The sequence below is a fragment of the Schistocerca serialis genome, chromosome 4 (assembly GCF_023864345.2).
Source record: "Schistocerca serialis cubense isolate TAMUIC-IGC-003099 chromosome 4, iqSchSeri2.2, whole genome shotgun sequence".
In the NCBI taxonomy this organism is placed as follows: domain Eukaryota; kingdom Metazoa; phylum Arthropoda; class Insecta; order Orthoptera; family Acrididae; genus Schistocerca; species Schistocerca serialis.
This window is the reverse complement of record NC_064641.1, coordinates 726,725,158-726,745,943: the sequence shown is the minus strand read 5'-3', so window position 1 is coordinate 726,745,943 and position 20,786 is coordinate 726,725,158.

Sequence of the window (20,786 nt, the reverse complement as noted above, 5' to 3'; positions counted from 1 at the left end):
GTGCTCATATCAGCGCAACATATACTAATACTTTCGCAGGACTAGGCGGACCTGGCGCAGCCAATATCTTACGGTTTTTGTTTCCAAGTAGGTGGACTTTAAACAATTTTTTGTGTTCCTTGCTTAGCTGCGTGTAATGAAGATCTCTTACAGCCATTTTCTCAGTTAAATAGTGTCAGAGCAACCAAATGAGGCCGCGCGGGGTGGCCGCGCCGTCTAAGGGCGTCTTGTCACTGTCCGGGCGGGTTGAGTCCTCCCTCGGGCTTGGGTTATGTGTGTTGTGCTTAGCGTAAGTTAGTTTAAGTTAGATTAAGTAGTGCGTAAGTTTAGGGACCGATGACCTCAGCAGTTTGGTCCCATAAGAGCTTAGCACAAATTAATTAAACCAAATGAGAACTGAAATTAATCCAAACTGTTTCCTATTTAATTTGGGTAAGGTATTTGCCATGGAATTTTGTGTTGTAGTGTCTGTCTACGACGTAGTGTATTAGGACTAGCCACAGATGTGTGTTATCCCCTGATTTTAAAATAATGTTCTTATAGTAGGTAAGGCAGAAAGTATTATTAAGTGCAATAATTCATTACAAGACTCAGTAAAATAATTCTGCGGCAAGTTAGTAAACGACACATTACGTACGTAGACTCTAACCAAACAAAAAAACATAAGCCGCAATTTCTATTCATGAATGTTAAGCACGGCAGGCCTAGAAAGCTAAATAATAACCTAAATGCGATCATTAATAATCATTCAAACTTTTTCTCATTAACAATAACATTCTTAGAGACATTATAGTAAACGACACATTACATACGTAGACTCTAACCCAAAGAAAATACGTAAGCCGCAAATTAATCTAGTTCGAATGATTCATGTTTACATATCAGAATCGCCTGTAGGTTAGCTTGTGATTCTTTTTAAGGGTGTGCGAATATTTTGTGCGTGACATGCTTTTCGTGTACCTTGCAGTAAGCGCGCAGCCGAAAGCGGGTTTGCCATTTACGGCTTTTGTCCAGCCGCCAGTAGCGTGTGCGTCTCATCTCGTAAACTGACTTCCTATTAAATCGCAATTAATGGCACCTGAGTTATGTTTCCTTTTTCACGCAACACACACTGTCGTTTCACAAGACAACATCGTATGTTCTTGCAGAACGTATTTAGGCGACCCTGAGGGACATACGTTAGGAAATGAGAAACTGAAAGATTCTACTATTTGAGCAACTGCGCTCTACATTTGAGCAACAAAATACCCGAATATGGCCGAATTAGGTAGGGTACACAGGTATGTAAATTAACAACAGAAAGATAAACGCTTCTGAAAAACAGAAATATGGTAATAATTATCATAAATTTAAGTGTTAGGAACTCTTTTCTGAATTTGCCTGGAGCGTAGCACGGCCCAGAAATGAACTTTGGACGTTAGGCAGTACAGGTGAGAATGGAAGTTTCTTAACTTTGGAGCTACAGAATAACGCTGAAGATTAGATGGTTACATCAGATAACTAACGAACTGAATCGAGGAAAAGTTAAATTTGTGGTACAACTTGATTGAAAGTTCTGTTGATAGTGAACACCCTGAGATGTCAGAGAATATTTAATTCGGTAATGTAGAGGGTGATAATTGTAGAGGGAGACCAAGAGTTGACTCCAGTGGATGTGTATTGCAGTAGGTACGCAGAGATGAAGACTGCGGGATACACTAGCGTGGTGAGCTGCGTCAATTCTGAATTCACACTGAAGATCACAACAACATTCACTATTGCTGCCAGAAACGTAATTTCGCCAATAATTTCGCAAAGTTTCAGTGACATCATGGGAAACCGTCTGAATAGTTAGTACAATGAAACCAACCCGCGCGCCACATTATGTTGAAAGTCGGCCACAGTCCTTCCGCCCCTCTAAGGCTACCGGCAACAGCAGTACCTTGGATCCAGTGCGTTTCACTACGCCTCCCGAAAACTCCATAACTTGCTTGCCATTGTTTCAGCGGCTAAGGCGGTTTTTTTACGCACACAACAGTACTCCCCGGCTTGAAATCCAAATCAAATAATTACTCTTCCGGCAGTCGTCCCTACCGGCTACGAAAAGTTACCTTACACGCAGTCTGTTACACGGTTTCCTTTGTTACCGCACCACACTTGTCCATAATTATCCCTACTGTCTTGTATACTTTCCAGACTTTTCCATGTTCTCTTGCTCGATCTTTTGTTCTTATTCATACTTAAGGTAACTTGATGTTTATCACGCGGCTCCCCCCGTCGGACGTTCGAGTCCCCCGTCGGGCATGGGTGTATGTGTTGTCCATAGCGTAAGTTAGTTTCAGTTAGATTAAGTACTGTTTTAGCCTAGGGACCGATGACCTCAACAGTTTGGTCCCATAGGAACTTACCACCAACACAACCACCACCAACACCGTCACCATCACTTGATGTTTATTATATCAGGTAGCTATTTAAACTGCTTAATCGCGAAGTTCCTTTCAGTGATTTGGGATGGAGACATTCCTGTTTACATCTGCATAGGCAGTTTTTTGCACGAGCTACTTGACTATTTTGCTACGAATACAGTTTCATACGCACGTAACGGTGTGAACCCGAACTTCACCGACAAAATTTTGCAGGTTATTCAGGAATGTTTCCGATAATTTTGCTATAATGGACCATGGTTTGCGGTGGATTGTTACATGGTAACTACATTCAATTGGATTTCTTACCCATCTTAACTGTTGTATCGAAATCGCACTGAACATACCTACGCGAAGTGCACTCTCAGTCTAGATTGGAAACAATATATTTCCGTTCACTCACATAACTTGCTGCTGGCAACAGTAATGTGCAATTTAATCTTCACCCTCAAGCATGTACGTGTATTATTATTCCTCGTTTCTGTCTAGAATTAGTTGCAAGTTAAGACCAATGCACCGTAGTACGGATAGGTTGTTGATAAAGAGTCGGCCGCTACACCTCGTGTATGGGTTCGCTGAATGCAATACAAGAGCGACACAACAAAGCTATGCCGAACAGTTCCCCAGTTCCCACAGCGACACCAAACACAACGCACTACTTCCCCACCTGTACATGGGCGCTTATGCCAAAACCTATCCTTCCGTATCATGGTGAAGGAACGGTGCAAAAAATGGTTCAAATGGCTCTAAGCACTAAGGGACTTAACATCTGAGGTCATCAGTCCCCTAGACTTAGAACTACTTAAACCTAACTAACCTAAGGACATCACACACATCCATGCCCAAGGCAGGATTCGAACCTGCGAAACTGCAGCAGCGCGGTTCCGGACTGAAGCGCCTAGAACCACCCGGCCACAGCGGCCGGCTAAGGAATGGTACAGGAAGTTTCATTCCTGAGAAAGGATGTCCACAGAAACCAATCTCGTTGGATAACAATTCGAATAAACTATAGTTAAATTACTATTCTGTAACCGAGCACCAGAGATTATGACTCTCTGTACTCAGAAATTATCTCGGAACAGCCTTTGAAATTTTGTCGGTGGAGTGCCATTCTACGTTCCTATTAAGTATAATCTATGTAAACGTTTTGCTCATGTGATTATACACAGGAGAGCCAAAGAAACTGGTACACCTGCCTGATATCGTGTAGGGCACCCGCGAGCACGCCGAACTGCCGCAACACGACGTGGCATGGACTCGACTAACGTCTGTAGTAGCGCTGGAGGGAACTGACACCAGGAAACTTGCAGGGCTGCTCATAAATCCGTAAGAGTACGTGGGGGTGGAGATATCTTCTAACAGCACGTTTCAAAACATCCCAGATATGCTCAATTATTTTCATGTCTGGGGAGTTTGATGGCCAACGAAGGTGTTTAAACGCAGAAAAGTGTTCCTGGAGCCACTCTGTAGCAATTCTGGACGTGTGGGGTGTCGCATTGTCCTGCTGGAATTGCCCAAGTCCGTCGGAATGTACTGTGGACATGAATGGATGCAGGTGATCAGACTGGATGCATACGTACGTGTCACCTCTCAGAATAGCATCTAGACGTATAAAGGGTCCCATGTCACTCCAACTGCACACGATTCACACAATTAAGGATCCTCCAACAGCTTGAACAGTCCCCAGCTAACACACAGGATCCATGGATTCATAAGTTTGTCATTATAGCCGTGCACGTCCATCCGCTCGATACAATTTGAAATGTGTATCGCCCTACCAGGCAACATGTTTCCAGCCATTAATAGTCCAGTGTCGGTGTTGACGGGCCCAGGCGAGGCGTAAAGTTTTGTGGCGTGCAGTCATCTAGATTACACAAGTGGAGCTTCGGCCCCGTAAGTTTCGTTGAATGGTTCGCACGCTGACACTTTTTGATAACCAGAATTGAAATCTGCAGCAATTTGCGGAATGGTCGCACTTCTGTCATGTTGAACGATTCTCTTCAGTCATCGTTGGTCCCGTTCTTGCAGGATCTTTTTCCGGCCGCAGCGATGTTGGAGATTTGATGTTTTACCGGATTCTTAATATTCACGGTGCACTTGTGAAATGGTCGTACGTGAAAATCCCCGCTTCATCGCTGACTCGGAGATGCTGTGTTCCATCGCTCGTGCGCCGACTATAACACCACGTTCAATCTCACTTAAATCTTCATAACCTACGATTGTAGCAGCATTACTCGATCTGACAACTGAGCACGACGCTTGTCTTACATAGGAGTTGGCGACCTCTTTCTTTGGCGCTTCAGTGTATACTTACAGCGTGCGTTCTTATTTACATTAATTAGATTTTCAATTATTGTCTTTTGTTTCGAAATTGCGTGTTACAAGCCGTTTAGCTGTGTATGCCGTTCTCCGGAATTATGGTTCCCTTTAAAGTGACAAAAGAAGTTATCCAGGCCTCAGTCGAGTAATTTAAAACTAGGTACTTAAAGAGAAGATTATTTTCAATTTGTGTTTTGCAAGTCACTGCTCTGAAATTTTGAATGTTGTTTCACGGGACGATTTGTTTTCTCATATTTGCTGTCTAATTGTATTGTGACGCGAACTTGGTAGTGTAAATGCTTGGCCGGCCGAAGTGGCCGTGCGGTTCTAGGCGCTGCAGGCTGGAACCGCGAGACCGCTACGGTCGCAGGTTCGAATCCTGCCTCGGGCATGGACGTGTGTGATGCCCTTAGGTTAGTTAGATTTAAGTAGTTCTAAGTTCTAGGGGACTACTGACCTCAGAAGTTGAGTCCCATAGTGCTCAGAGCCATCATCTGTAAATGCTTGATCTGTTAAACGGTACGTTAGCCTCCTTTACATGATTAGCTTCAGGTACAAATATTAAATAACTGTTGTGACTACATTTGTATTATGACGGCAGTTCTGATATGTGAAGTTGTTACTGTTATCCGTCTATAGTTAAGTATCTGCAACACGTCTCAATCCTTATTCTGTAGTATAAAAACTGCCTATTAATGTTTACGACTCTCCCAATGTAATTTTGCTTATTATTAGCGCAAAGGTTTTCTTTTTGTGTTATCCGGTCTGACTGCAAAAGGAAATGTTATTGAATGAATTTCCAACACGCAGTAACTAATTTTGAGCACCGAATGCTTTAGTCTTTTTGTTAAAGTGTGTCTGGACTAGTGTTTCACGCTTGAAGTGACGGTTTCTGGAGCATGCCCATAACGTCCTCTGTTTTACCTGCATCACGGCGACGCACTCTCGTTGAGTGCTCGCCTCTTTCATGGTGACGTCACTGTCAATTTTCTTTGCAGTAATTTGTTGTGACCAGACGAAACTGTAATCATCCAGCCGCAACTGTGGGTTCTTTGAGTACTCTGGGAGATCGTCCATTTTTAACTGCAACAGAAGAAATATTAGTTTACTTTATTAAATAAATGATCAAAAGATTTATTTAACTTCGAAGCAGGTCTTTGTTACAGGAGTAAAAGATAATTTACAACTGTCATGGGCTCGTAAAGCACACCTGATGCATAGATTAACAAACTGTTCTCTTGAAATACAATGTTCAACAGTAACAAACTGCAAGTTCGTCTGAAACGTTAACTACTCGTTGGTCCTAGACGATGATGTTGATTGCTGTAGCAGAGGTCGCGAACTGGCTCTTGCATACTATATTGACTTCAGTGCGAGGGCGCATTGGTAGGGGAGAGGTCCGGTCTTTTTCAGGAATGCTTCCCCTACGACGTTGCGGGTTGCAGCAAGCCCTCGCTAACGTCTGTGGTACCGTTTCGCATTGTCTACGTTGATGTAGCGCCGCAATCTCTGGACGACACCACATAATTTTTGTGGCAAGATAATTAAAGTAAAGAAGAAACCTACGACTTCTCGTTTGTTTCTCGCGTTGTACATTATTATCGTTTTCTCTGCCCCTTCCAGCACCAACTGCTAACGTGCGAAACTGGTTCCGACTACACACCCTCGATCAGTCATGTTAGACACTTGGTCAAACACTGAAATAATTTCAATACTTGTTTCATCATTTTAAGTATAATATTCACATCTTTTTACCACCCTCGACGTCCTGTGCCATATGTCAATTTTATCAACTCATCGCACGTACTCGCGAGTCCCATACCCATCTCTGTCCTCTCACTGCTACTGTCCTACTCACACTGAAGTGGCACTCCTTCAGCCGGGTACCTCTAGATGTGTTTCACACTGCTATCAAGTTAACAGGAGGCAGTGGTCAGCAGCAACAGTACATGCGCCGTTCACTTGATCTTCTGAGTCCTTTAATTTACGGTACTTTTATAATCGTTCCAGCTGCATCAGAGGGGCAAAGAGTTCAGGGCCGAAGTTATTCATCTGGATATGAAGAATTTTAATCGTGTATGCGTTAGTAAAAATGTAAGGTGACTTGGGAGGAAGTCTTAGGATATGGCTACCTTACTCTCTAGGTCGGCTTAGAAATTCAGAATTAAGCGTAAGCCCTGGGCTATTACGGAGAGTCTGAGGAACAAGCTGAAGAAAACTCATCCAGAAAGACGAAGAGAGTGAGGCCTGTATTGTCGCTGGGAATGTCGAAGTTAGCGAGATCGTGGCCACTAGAGCAACGCTGCCACGGGATATTGTGACAATCTGTCGAGATTCATAAATTGTCTATCAATACAGAGTTGAAGATCTTCGTCGTTTTCCTCTAGAACTACATCTGCATCAATATAGATACTCCACAAGCCACCGTACGGTGCGTAGTAGAGGGTACCTGCACCACTACTTGTCATTGACCTACCTGTTCCACTAGGAAATAGAAAGAGGGTAAAACAACTGTGTATATGCCTCCGTATGAGCCATAATTTCTTGTATCTTCGAAGCCCTTACGCGCAATATAGGTCGAGGGCAGTTAGCTACAAATGCCAATTCCCTCAATTTTCTCAATAGTGTTTCTCGAAAAGAACGTCGCCTTCCTTGCAGAGATTCCCTTGTGAGTTCCCGAAGCATCTCCCGAACACTTACGTGTTGTCCGAACCTACCGGTAACAAATGTAGTAGCCCGGCTCTGAATTGCTTCGATGTATTCCTTCAGTCCCCTCTGGTACGGATCCCAAACACTCGAGCAGTACATCATCCTCTCGTCTCGTTTACAGGTGAACTACTCTTTGCTAAAATTCACCCAGTAAACCGAAAAATGATTCAAATGGCTCTGAGCACTATGGGACTTAACATATGAGGTCATCAGTCCCCTAGAACTAATTAAATCTAACTAACCTAAGAACCAGACTGTAGCACCTAGAACCGCTCGGCCAAAACGGCCGGCCAGTAAACCGAAGTCAACCATTCGCCTTTCCTACCACAGTTCTCACATACTCGTTCAACATCATATCGCTTTGCGGCATTACGCTCAGACATTTAAACGACTCGACTGTGTCAAGCAGGACACTCGTAATACTGTGTCCGAACATTACAGGTGTTATGTTCCTATTCATCCTCATTAACTTACATTTTTCCACATTTGGGGCTAACTGCCATTCATCACACCATTTGGAAATTAAGCAAAGAAATGAAGAATACAGACGTGAATTAGTACCATGATTTATGTTTTTCCTACTTTCCCTAAATAGCTTGCAGCCTGGTTTCCAAAGACGAAAATCCGCTATTTTATTTGGAATTATTATCTGGTTCCTGACTTCTAGATGCCTTCTTTTTTACCCGAGCGCAAACCTATATGTATTTCAACAGCTCAGTACATATAGAAGACAGGAGTATCAATAATCCAGAGATATAGCTAGCTCGTTGCACACAGTTTCTAGTTCAAAACTTCGCTTGATATATCGATATGTTCACATCACAGCCGTATGAACGTTACGTGAATGAGGCTGTATGTGAGTTAAATAATGGCCAGAGCCATTTTCTTTCTTCTGCACGTCTTTGTGAACACTGACGTGGCGCGATCCCGCCGTTTACTTGACGCAGAGGTCTCCTCACGACAGACGCTGCGGGCTTTCCCAGCCAATGCCGGCATCGCTTGTGGGCGGAACGCAACTCGTCGGAACATATTGGCTGTGGAAGTCACGGATCGACCACAAGCTACCGCACCGCGCTTCCACTTCACAGTTTTTGCCTCGTTTTTCCCGCGGCATCTTCAGGAGCGGAATGGGACAAGCGACGGGGGGACAGCGTCAAGCATCCGATACGTCCCGCATGAAAGAGACCACCGGGGGCGGCCATTGTTACGATGATCGGCGGGCAATTCGGGCGGAACCGCGGCCTTTCTTTTTGTTTTTGTTTGGGCTAGGGCGCACTTAACGCAGTGTAATTGGACGTGGAGAGCGGCGTTCCGAGGGCAGGATGCTCGGCGGTCAGGGCGGAGCTTGTTTTGCGAAACGACGTGACTGTCCGGGCGGGAAGAGGAAAGGCGGCCGTCGTGCCCGCCTGCCTACCAGTCCCAAATGCTGGCGCCGCGTGGCTCGCCCACTGGCGAGAGAGCGAAGAAGGCGTGCTTTGTAAGTGTAGCAGTCAGTAAGCAATAAGTAAGAGCATGCGGACTATCAGACCAATTGTGTGATTGGATTGAAGAGTTCCTAGATAACAGAACGCAGGACGTCATTCTCAATGGAGAGAAGTCTTCCGAAGTAAGAGTGAGTTCAGGTGTGCCGCAGGGGAGTGTCGTAGGACCGTTGCTATTCACAATATATATAAATGACCTTGTGGATGACATCGGAAGTTCACTGAGGCTTTTTGCGGATGATGCTGTAGTATATGGAGAGGTTGTAACAATGAAAAATTGTACTGAAATGCAGGAGTATCTGCAACGAATTGACGCATGGTGCAGGGATTGGCAATTGAATCTCAATGTAGACAAGTGTAATGTGCTGCGAATATATAGAAAGATAGTTCCCTTATCATTTAGCTACAAAATAGCAGGTCAGCAACTGGAAGCAGTTAATTCCATAAATTATCTGGGAGTACGGATTAGGAGTGATTTGAAATGGAATGATCATATAAAGTTGATCGTCGGTAAAGCAGATGCCTGACTGAGATTCATTGGAAGAATCCTAAGGAAATGCAATCCGAAAACAAAGGAAGTAGGTTACAGTACGCTTGTTCACCCACTCCTTGAATACTGCTCAGTAGTGTGGGATCCGTACTAGATAGGGTTGATAGAAGAGATAGAGGAGATCCAACGGACAGCAGCGCGCTTCGTTACAGGATCATTTACTAATCGCGAAAGCGTTACGGAGATGATAGACAAACTCCAGTGGAAGACTCTGCAGGAGAGACGTTCAGTAGCTCGGTACGGGCTTTTGTTGAAGTTTCGAGAACATACCTTCACCGAGGAGTCAAGCAGTATATTGGTCCCTCCTACGTATATCTCGCGAAGAGACCATGAGGATAAAATCAGAGAGATTAGAGCCCACACAGAAGCATACAGGCAATTTTTCTTTCCACGAAGAATACGAGACTGGAATAGAAGGGAGAACCAATAGAGGTACTCAGGGTACCCTCCGCCACACACAGTCAGGTGGCTTCCGGAGTATGGATGTAGATGTAGATGTAGAGGTAGATGCCCGTTTGCTGGTATTAAATTCTGAAAACTTGTAAGAATGTCTACGGAAAATTACCCTGATTGAAATGCCCTCTCATAATCCGTTAATATTGACTCATGAAAATTGTTATTGAACGCCTTCTAACCTATTTTAAGAATAAGTTATCAGTAGGAACACTTAACTTCGCGCTACGGTTAATCTATGGGCATAAATGAACATTTAAATATACCTTAATGTTTAATTTTTCAGTCGACGAGTTCATCACGTTACTTACGAAATGTGTAAATGCCCCATCCAACATATTATGTCCACTTGCTTCTTAGTCTGTTTGCCGGCCGGGATGGCCGAGCGGTTCTAGGCGCTACAGTCTGGAACCGCGTGACAGCTCCGGTCGCAGATTCGAATCCTGCCAGGGCATGGATGTGTGTGATGTCCTTAGGTTAGTTAGGTTTAAGTAGTTCTAAGTTCTAGGGGACTGATGACCTCAGAAGTTAAGTACCATAGTGCTAAGAGCCACTTGAACCATTTTTTTTCTTAGTCTGTTTGTCCCTCTTTGGAACGAAATACATCGCTGATTCTGCGTATCAGAGATCCTACAGTTTCTTGGTAGGTTTGTAAAAGTATGTGGCATTAACTGTCTACACACAGGTCATGTAATTCAAGTAAATAACGGGCCGTTGATTTGCGTACGCGATGATGGCACCCTTAGCGACTCAGATGGGTTCCATAGGACTTACATTGAGCGAGTTTGGTCGCCGAGACATCATCGTGAGTTCACTACTTTACTGTAGCACGTTTCTGGCTTCGAGACACGGACAATCATGCTGCCGAAAGGTGACATCGCCGTAGGGGAAGACATCAAACATGAAGGGATTCAGGTGATCCACAGCTGTCAGCGTGTCTTCGATTACTACCATAGGTCCCGTGCAAGCGCAGGAGAATGTCTCCCACAGCATAATACTGCTACCACCAGCCAGCATCCGAGGCGCGTTGCACGCTTCGAGCTGGCGTTCACATCGACGGCGTTTGTAGAAACGACTATCGACCTATTGTTGCGTAAATGTGATTCAGCCGAAGAGCCGAGACGTTTCCATTGGTCGAAGGTCAAATACCGATGATCCTGTGACCACTGCACTCGTAATTGACGATGTCTTTGGGTCAAAGTATGCTGCGGAGTTCACGTTCAACAATGTACGATAACGGTGTAATCCAAAACAATTGTGCGTGCACCAGCATTGTACTCTTTCGGCAGGTATGTCACTGATCACCATCTATTCTGCTTTACGGAGCAGACAAGTCTCCGAACCCAAAGTTCTGTGAAGAGCCGAACCTTTCAGAGCCTAGTGGTAGTTTCACTGTCCTGCTACCTGTTTCTGTACATTCTCACAATAGTAACAGGTGAACACTCGATCAGCTTCGCCGTTTCCGGGCTACTCGTTCACAGGCTCTGCGTAATAGTAATCTGTCATTTGTCAAAGTCGCTTATCTCAATGGCATCTGCAACCCGTATCTTCGCTAGGGCGATACCCCGTCCCTGTCTGATTCGCCTCCATTCTTTTGTTCCTGCTTTACGTGCCCGCAACGCCATCAGGCGGCATCCAACGTCGCGGTGGGCAGTGATCCTAACTTTTTGGCTTATCAGTGTAGATAAGGCATGTGCAATAAGCAGGTACAGGAAAATTTCGTGGAAACGATAATGTAAAAAAACAAAAACAAAAAAAAAAAACGAGATATAAGTGGTTTTTCGCGAAGTAAAGAGAAGGATATTCTGTGACACCCTGTGAAATTTATAATATTGCCCTATAAAATATTATAAATCTAAGTACGTCAGCTTAGTAATATTTTTACTCATGGGTTATTGAATGTTGAGACTGTAGTTTGAAATCTAATCTCCTGTAGGTAGAGGTTTGTGTGTAATCTTAAACTGACAGTCCTCTTTTAGTGTAATAAACTTTGATATGATGAAGAAAGTAGCAATGAAATCAACAAAAATAGCATAGAGTTTGACGAATAAAACCGAACGTGGGGAACACTGACGTCAAATAGAGGAGGAAATAACCCCGAAACTGACAAAAATACCAGTAAATCTGGCAAAAAATAACACCGTAATTAGTAAGAAAAATAAGAAGGAAAAAAATAATGCCGAATCTAGCAAGAAAAGTAAGACCGCATTTAACAAAAATTTCACAAAATTTAGCAACAGACAATCAGATTTGGCAAAAAATACAAATTTTGGCAGCATAACGAAGTTTGGCAAAAATAACACTAAATTTGGAAAAAGACCACCAAATTTGGATAAAAACAACCAAATTTGGCAAAAGAAGTCACAGAATTAGGCGAAAAAGTTTCACTGTATTTGTCCAAAACAACAACGACTTTGGCTAAAACTGATACCAAATGTGGCAAAAAAGACAGAATTTGGCAAAAAATGCCAAATTTCACTAAAAATACAATGAATACGCAAAAAACTAATTTCGCAAGTAAATAATTATGAATTTTACTAAATTATATTATTAACTAATTTGCAAAACATGACAGTGAATCTGTAAAAAAATACCCTACCAATTTTGGCCATAAAATAAAACGATTTTTTCCTGCCCCTTGCAAGGGGTGTATCTGGCTTGCAATAGTGATCTAAATACTTTTTTTACACAGGGACTGCAATTATTGAATAACAGATTAAACACTGAATGGTTCCCGAAATATCGTTGGCTGTCACTAAGATCTCGATGTAACTCACCTACAATATCTGAAAGATTCAAGCAAAGATGCATATGGTAATCTTGTTGCTGAATAAAAGAGCCGACAGTCCAAGCATCTAGTAGTGAATAAACACGTTTGCTGAAGGCAAATGATCATAATAGAATTTCTAATGGAGTTTAATCTGCGTAGTGCATCATCACATGGTCCACTACATGTAATGGTTAAATTTTAGCTATCAATTTAACACTTGCAAGAAGCTCAAGTAGATTCAGGGAGGTTGTGTTCAAATTACCAGTTATTTCAGCTCAAAAGGTAACTCATAGTACATGAAAGAATACACTTGTTTCTGCAAAGACCACGTGGCAATCTGTTCCATTGCATAACAAAGAATTTATTCACAAAGTATTCAAGAAACCTACGAAAACGTCAATAATTGTTAAAGAAATGAGCAAGTGATTTATTTAGTTCACCTATGATTCTGATATGCTTTAGGGGAACCGATTTCTGGCCCATGTAAATCGAGTGTGCATATCTTGCACGATAAAGCATGTTGCATCCTAGAACTCAGAACGGGTATGCAGTTCATTACTACACTATAACTCACAACTCATAGCAAGAGAATAAAAGAAGCAAGCCTCATTGCAAGTTTGCTCATCAGTCGTCTTCACGAGGGACGTGCCAGCTCAAAACTTTCACATATAGACCCAAGCACCAACCGCCAGCCAGTCTCATTGTTCTGACTACTACTCTGCATCTCCTTGTTCCGATTAGACTAGATAAAGATTAATTTGTCCCCATTTACTCAGACCAAGCCGTTATGTGCCGAGCTGTGTTGATGTCTTATTGACCGAGACACAGTTCGCCAAAGAGCGTCCCGCAAATTACCCATCTCGACTGAGCAAAGTCTGTCTTCATCTCAGACATCGACTATGGGCCACAGAATATGTTAGCAAGAGTGCCCGTGGGTTAGTAACTCGGAAAACAGTAAAAGCTGAAAGTTAACATATGTGACAAACTGCTTTTAACTTGATGCTTCTAAATCCCAGTTTGACTCTGTGAGGGTGATTTGGTAACATGTTGTTGGATATTATTTTCAGTTGAGACTCAAATCCGAAAACGTATTTTCCCTATACCATGTGACGGTTCGCTTATGGCAGCCATCTGCTTTTAACCATACCAGCCAGCCACGCACGACAGCTTACTGACGATGTTCAAAAGAAGAAAGATTTCTAAGAGGAAAACGACCGTCCATTTGGAGGTGTTTGAAATATTCCAATAATACAACAGAGATCACAAAATCCCCTTGTACACTGCCCTCAAAAGGATTTTACACAATTCTATTGTCACGACTTTCAGTTCGTGCTTTCATTAGTAGTAGGGTAAGGTGTGTCCTGGTACATTTTTCTTATCAAATTGATAGGCTAATTAATTAAATTGTTCAGTTAAACCATCTCTCCCCTTAGCCCATTGTCCTGCTAAGTGGTTTATGACACCCTGATGGTTGATTTATGACACCCTGGAGATAATCAATACTTCTGAGAAACACCCCTCCTCCACCTCTACCCCTCTGAGAAAGGGTAACTTGTTTATTTCTGAGCCACTTTTCCCTTTCGTGGGAAATCCTCCAGCCCTGCCCTCCCCCAGTTAATATAGGTAAGAAATGAAGGGCGCTAGGCTTTCATCTACCTAGTTTCAGCTACTTTTCAAGATAATCCAACTACACATGTTCCTTATCCAAAATACATGCACAGAAATAATTGTAAATAGGAAATGTATTAGGATTTTTGGCACGTTAATGAATAAAACAAGCAAATATTCATGGACAAAATCTTTATTAATATCTGCACATACATTTACATACAGAAATCAACCCTTCCGTTATGTTTGTGAGGGTTAGTTTTAATAATATATAACTTAATTTTTAACTCAAAACTTAAATCCAAATCTGAATAATATATTTCTTTCCTGAGCCTGTAAATTGACAGGTACAAAGAGGTATGTCCTAGAATACTAATACATATCTATTTCTGCTCCTGTAAACTATTTCCTTTTTGGTTTTAACAATTAGCTTGGTTCCTTCTTGAGTTCTACTACACATCAGCATTCGTGAATTTTAACTTTACCTCTTATTTCCCCCATGACACTATCGTCAAAGCACTCCACATCTTCCCATGTGTGCACCAACATCTCTACTATACGTTCTTCCGAATTTCTCAATCGAACTTAAAGTTTATGACTTTTGTGAATGATTGTCCATTTAACTTTGATATTCCATAGGTTTTACATAAATTTTTTCCGTGAATCCTTTTATGTAGTAAACACTCTCCATTCCACTGATTTCGGCCAGCACTCCAACATGTCACTGTTACCAGTGATGTTTACTGTAAATGCAGATATTTTATATTCCCCAGTGGTAGTAAAATTTCCCCATACACTTTGCTTAAAGCCGTATGTAAATCTTGCTTGCACATCTGCAACAGCTACCTCTTTTATCTATAGCAGTTTATATTCTTCCTTTATGGTGGTTGACTTTGCCATATACTCCAGTTTTTTTTTATTTATGTTTTTTACTTCGATGTCCTCCATTATCATCTTTCTTTTTCTTGCACATCACACATTAAATGTACTTACGGGATTGCTTTCCCTAGTAGGGAATGGTTTAAGGCTGTTCGACACGTTGTTCTTTTCATTAACACTTGTGGAATAATACTGTCTGTGGGAGCCAGACCCAATTCGGCAATATCTATATGTGATGGTATTGTGGAGGACAACGTCCTATACTGTGAAAAATGTTTCTCCTGCTTTAATATAAGATTTCTGTGTAACACTTATATCGTATTTGTTTGGAGTCATTGTTAAGAATCTCCACATAATTTACAGGTAGACAATTAAAACTATACAATTTTTAGATATACTTATTACCCCAGTAGATCAACTGCAGAAGGTTTTTAAACAATACACAGCAACTGTTCTCTAAGTTATTAATTAGTTGACGCGATATGAAACATATTGGCACAGAGTACAGAGGAGCACATTGGAAGAAGTGTTTGTTAGAGCCTAACGCACGTAAAGAGTAATGCCCAGAGTAAACACACGATACATTCTGTAGTGACATATTGTAGCCTCCAGCATGGTATTGCCATGCTCCTTAGCCGAAGAAGACGTAAAAGTTATCATAGTCATCTGGACATTTGAAGAAATATATAAGGTGGTTACCGATTACTTTGTTTACTCCAGGACTTGTGATTTCACATATAAATTTGTTATATATCTTTGCTCCACAATTGGAACTCATCCACTTTAAGGAGTCTATTCCAGCTGTTTTATTGTTGTCCACAATCACAATGCTGCTTCCCTGGTGGTCTCCTTCCATGCAGAAATAGAGCTTTGATATTGGGCAATCTAACATCTCCATTTTATTAAAACTCTAACAAAGTCTTGCATTATGTCAAAGTCCAAAAGGTAACAGTAATCTACAAGTAGATGCTGCAATGGCAGCTCTTCCATTAGAAAATCCAATTTATTGTTGCATAATTTCATGGTATAGCTACAGGATTTTTATATTCCTGCGAAATGGGTTCCATTGCTTCTTTGCCGATTTTGTCTAGTATCCTTCTTGCCATCACACTGTCGTTCCCGTCTAGGAGAAATACGCTAGTTAACATAGGGAAGAACCTAGGTTACACATTTTTCAAATATATATGGTATATAAATATGCATATAGTACATAAAGGTGAAAGGTTATTGGTAAAAACCTCAGAAAAACCTCAACCAATTTACTTCCGAATTTCACACAGTAACACAATAAACTTTGGAAGGACATGTGATACATTGTTTATGCCACTATCTAAAGAAAAGTCGTTGCTTAACATCGTTACCAAAAACATGGATTTGTTCTTGACCGATTTACTTAAAATTTTTAAATAATGCTCCAATAAATCTTTAGAAAGATACAGGCTGGATAGTTTTTAGTATATATGTAATATATAAAATGGAACCGCAATTACCAAAACATTCGATTCAGTTCAGATATGTACGTATGTCCGTCCGAATGCTTGTTAGAGTATCGGATAAAAATCTGAACTGAATCGAATGCTTTGTTAATTGCGTTTCCACTTTATATATTACATATACACTAAAAAACTATCCATCCTGTATCTTTCTAAAGAGTTATTGGAGCATTACTTAAAAATTTTAAGTAAATCTGTCAAGAACTAATCTAGATTTTTGGTGACGATGTTAAACAACGACAGTAGTGTACATAAAGAGGAAACGTTATTAGCAACGGTCCTGGACGGTTTCTGACCGATTATGAGCGTTCCTACGGGCATAGGCTACAATTTTAGATATATATTGTTTATAAATAAATATGTTGTAACATATAAAAGAAGAAACGTTGCTAGAAAATATCCCAAAAAAATTCTTGACATCTGTACTTCAAATCTTTACACAATACTCTACTACAACTTTACACAGGTATTAGCTATGTATTTTTTAAAATGATGTCATATGTAAATATATGTACATCATATAACAGGGAACATCCTTCTGATGTATAATTTAAACAAAAGTTGTTTACACAACTATGTGCTGTTTTGTTTTCTTCCTTACAGTTGGTTTTCACAGAAGATCAGAGAGTGGGGGAAGAGGAGATGGACAGAAAGGGGGTAGGAAATGGTTATAGAGAGGGGTATGGAGGAGAGGTGGGAGGAGGAGGTGGATGCAGGTTGGCGAGAAGGGAAACTACAGAGAAAGGTGAGAGGAGGTGATGGATTGAGAGAGTGGGAGGAAGAGGAGATGGACAGAGAGAGGAGGGAGAAGGAGATTACGAAGTATATCCAATTCCCATACATATTTCGTAATTACTAAGTTTTACCAGGTTCACTAATGTGCATATACTTTCCCCTTCGGCCTTTCACCAATCAACGGCAACAGGAAATTTCCAGACACGAATTATAACTGAAAATTAAACGGAATCACTCTTCAACACACTGTGTGTAATAATAATCTGGCAATAGTATGTACATCGTTCCTGTCATAATGGCTCTCTGTAATGCTGGCAGGGACATGGTCTTCTAGTTTACGTCACTCTGTCTTGAATGCTGATGACCTCGAAAGAGAGCAAATCTTCTATTATATAAATGACACACAATGTTCAGATAATACACGCAAATTTCATTTTAGAAGATTTGTGTATATATTTCAGCTATTTCTGACCTTTGGTTAAAACGAAGTATGTTTCTATTGTAGCATCATTCGAATTTCGATTTGAAGTACTGAAATATATATATCTCCTTTTTAGCGAGATTATGTGATTCACTGATTGCAGGTGGCTGTGATTCATCTTCACTTTCAAAATGATGGAATTTCATAAAAAATTGAAAATATAAGTAACCACGTAGCACAGGTAGCAGGAATGATAAAAGAGTAACTATAAATAGGGTTAATGTGACTCTTTAAATATTTTCGTTTAGCGACGTTTATTTGTATAGTTAAAGGGACAACTAAAACCGATAAAAAATTTTAAAATACTCAGATATCGTATTTATAATTATTAAATATGAACAGAAACAAATTATCTTCTTCATCAATGTCATCATTACCGTAGATTAACCGATCGGTGAACGGTCTACCCGACGGGAGGCCCTAGTCACACGACCGATTTGGTATCGGTATTGCAATAAAATGTTCACATTATAGACGTGAAAAATTCTCATATAATACCATAAATTCGTGTAAATCATTAGAACAATAGTAGCGAAGCTGTTGAAGCCTTTATCAGTGACCAACAAACTACTCCTTTCACGCTTCTGTACACGTCGAGAGAAGAGATGCATTGACCATCACATACAGTTGCACGTGTTAGACTAAAACTCTTTCGAGAGGGACAAGTTTTTCCTCATAATCATAAGACAGTCATCCTTTTACACGTTAAGAATTGCGACTTCCTTAGTCCTTTTTGCAACGTACAGGTATTATCAAGAAGATGGAGACTAACGTGCAGATTTAAAGTTGATGCAACTACTGTTATGTCTTTAGTTTTGTGTTACTACAGTAATGAGGTAACATTATTTAAATGCGTCTTTTGTAACTGCGCTATTTTCATTTCCTTTTCACTTCGGGAATTTATAGATCAGTATCAACATGAATCAGATTTTCAGGACATGATCCTTGTCCTGTATTGTTCTATCCTCTGATGCTGTGAACTCTCGTCTGATATTTTTGGGTGTGTTGTATGTATAATTCAAAATTGGAAAACAATTAAAGCACCAGTTTGGATAGGAATTTATCTGCTTATGTTTGACTTTAATTTATTTGTTTCACTCAGAAAGAAGTTCAGTACCTGAAGTGTTAAAATTCCCTCTCCCATTCTACGAATATTTCGTGGAACATAGATCATCTTATCCTGGTGGTCCTTGAAATTCTTTACATCGTTGTATAAACTACTTCTACCCGGCATCTTCTGAATGAGCCGTCTTCGGTTCTTCGAGTTTGCAATATTTGTCTGATAATTTTCCGCGCTGCAGTGCATGGTCTTCTAACGGCAAGGGTAGCCGGAGCGTCTCAGTAGACAAGTGTGAAATATCTTGGACTGTTTGTGAATGTCTTCTCCTTCACGCTTTGATGGAAACCTTCAGTGGCATTAGCAGAACGCTGTTGTCTAGGGTGCGCTGCAGAAGGTGTGGTGCAGGAATATTTGTCTAAGGAAGGGCCTGCTATCGGTGCTACGAGTGCTGTAATAGGGAGTCACGATGATGAAGGCGGATACGTCACTGTAGAATTGAAGCCAGCCCGCCTCCCGTTGTTTTACTGTGTACCCTGGCTGGGCGCTGAATGGATTCATTGTTGGGTGCGATGACCAAACAAGCTTCGATTTCTGCTATGTACAGAAAGTGTCTTTAACATTCGGTCAGGCAGTGTGTCTAATAACTTTCCATGTCAAGTGAATGATTTCGTATGAAGCATACATAGAATGTTATGGATCCTGGTAGGTGATTATTCTTAACAAAATTGATATTCCCGAAAATCAAACTCCATTAAATTGATAAGTTCACGCATTCGACTCCACCCGTAAATTCAGCGATAGCTGTAGGAACAGCATATCAGGATATCTGTACTTCTGTCGAGTGTTCAGCATTATGCAGTGATTTTCGTAACACGATATTTCGACAGCATACCTTGTCGTCATCTTCATGTCATACCTGTAAAGTGAGTGTATTTAGTACATTCCTCCTCTTTTATACTCTTGTCGCCTCCCAGACTTCCTCCACTGACAGCCGCAAGCCGCTACGGGTGGAATGGTGGGGGTGGGGGTGGGGGTGGGGGTGAGGGGTGGTGGAGGCCGCCGGTAGTTGGACGTAGACTCTGGTCACTCGGTACTCCTGTGGCCCATGTCAGGCGCTGAAGTCGCTCGCGGCCGATGCTGTGATTTTAGTTGGATGAGTGCTGGGTCTAAAGCTTTGCTATGAGTGTACGATCTGGACTTCGAAGAGAAAGTTCTAGAAACAGCTGCACTGAAGCCTACATGCTTTTCCAGATATGCTGAGACACGTTTGTGGTATGATGACATGGAAGTGCAAGATTTCAGGAGTTCCTCCAACATATGAACTCCCTACACACTAGCATTAAATTCACCATGGAGGTGGAAGGGAACAGCGAACTCCCCTTTTTGGACGTCTTAGGCAAGCGCAGAATGAAGGACACAGTGTGTACAGGAAAGCCACCCACGTTGACAGCTCCCATCAACCCTCACGGCGTGAGGATGTGCTGCGCACACTGGCACACAGGGCCCGTGCAGTAGCTGGTGAAGAAAGCCAACCAACGGAACTTAACTACCATAAGCAAGTTTTCAGATACGACGAGAGATAAATCCGATGGGCTTTCAGGCTGAAAGTACTAACCCAGCAGATACAAAACGAGGTGGAGGAGGAGACAATGACGTATCTGCAATATTCCAGCAACCTATCGAACAAATCCGTCAGAATCCTGCCTCGACGAAATATTAACTGCGCTTTAGGTCTACCTCCGAAAACGCTTGCCCTAGTAGGTATGGTGAAAGATGACTTGGGGATAGGTAAGCAAGGTGTTTATTGTATTCCTTGTAAATGCATTAGGGCGGATATCGGGGAGAT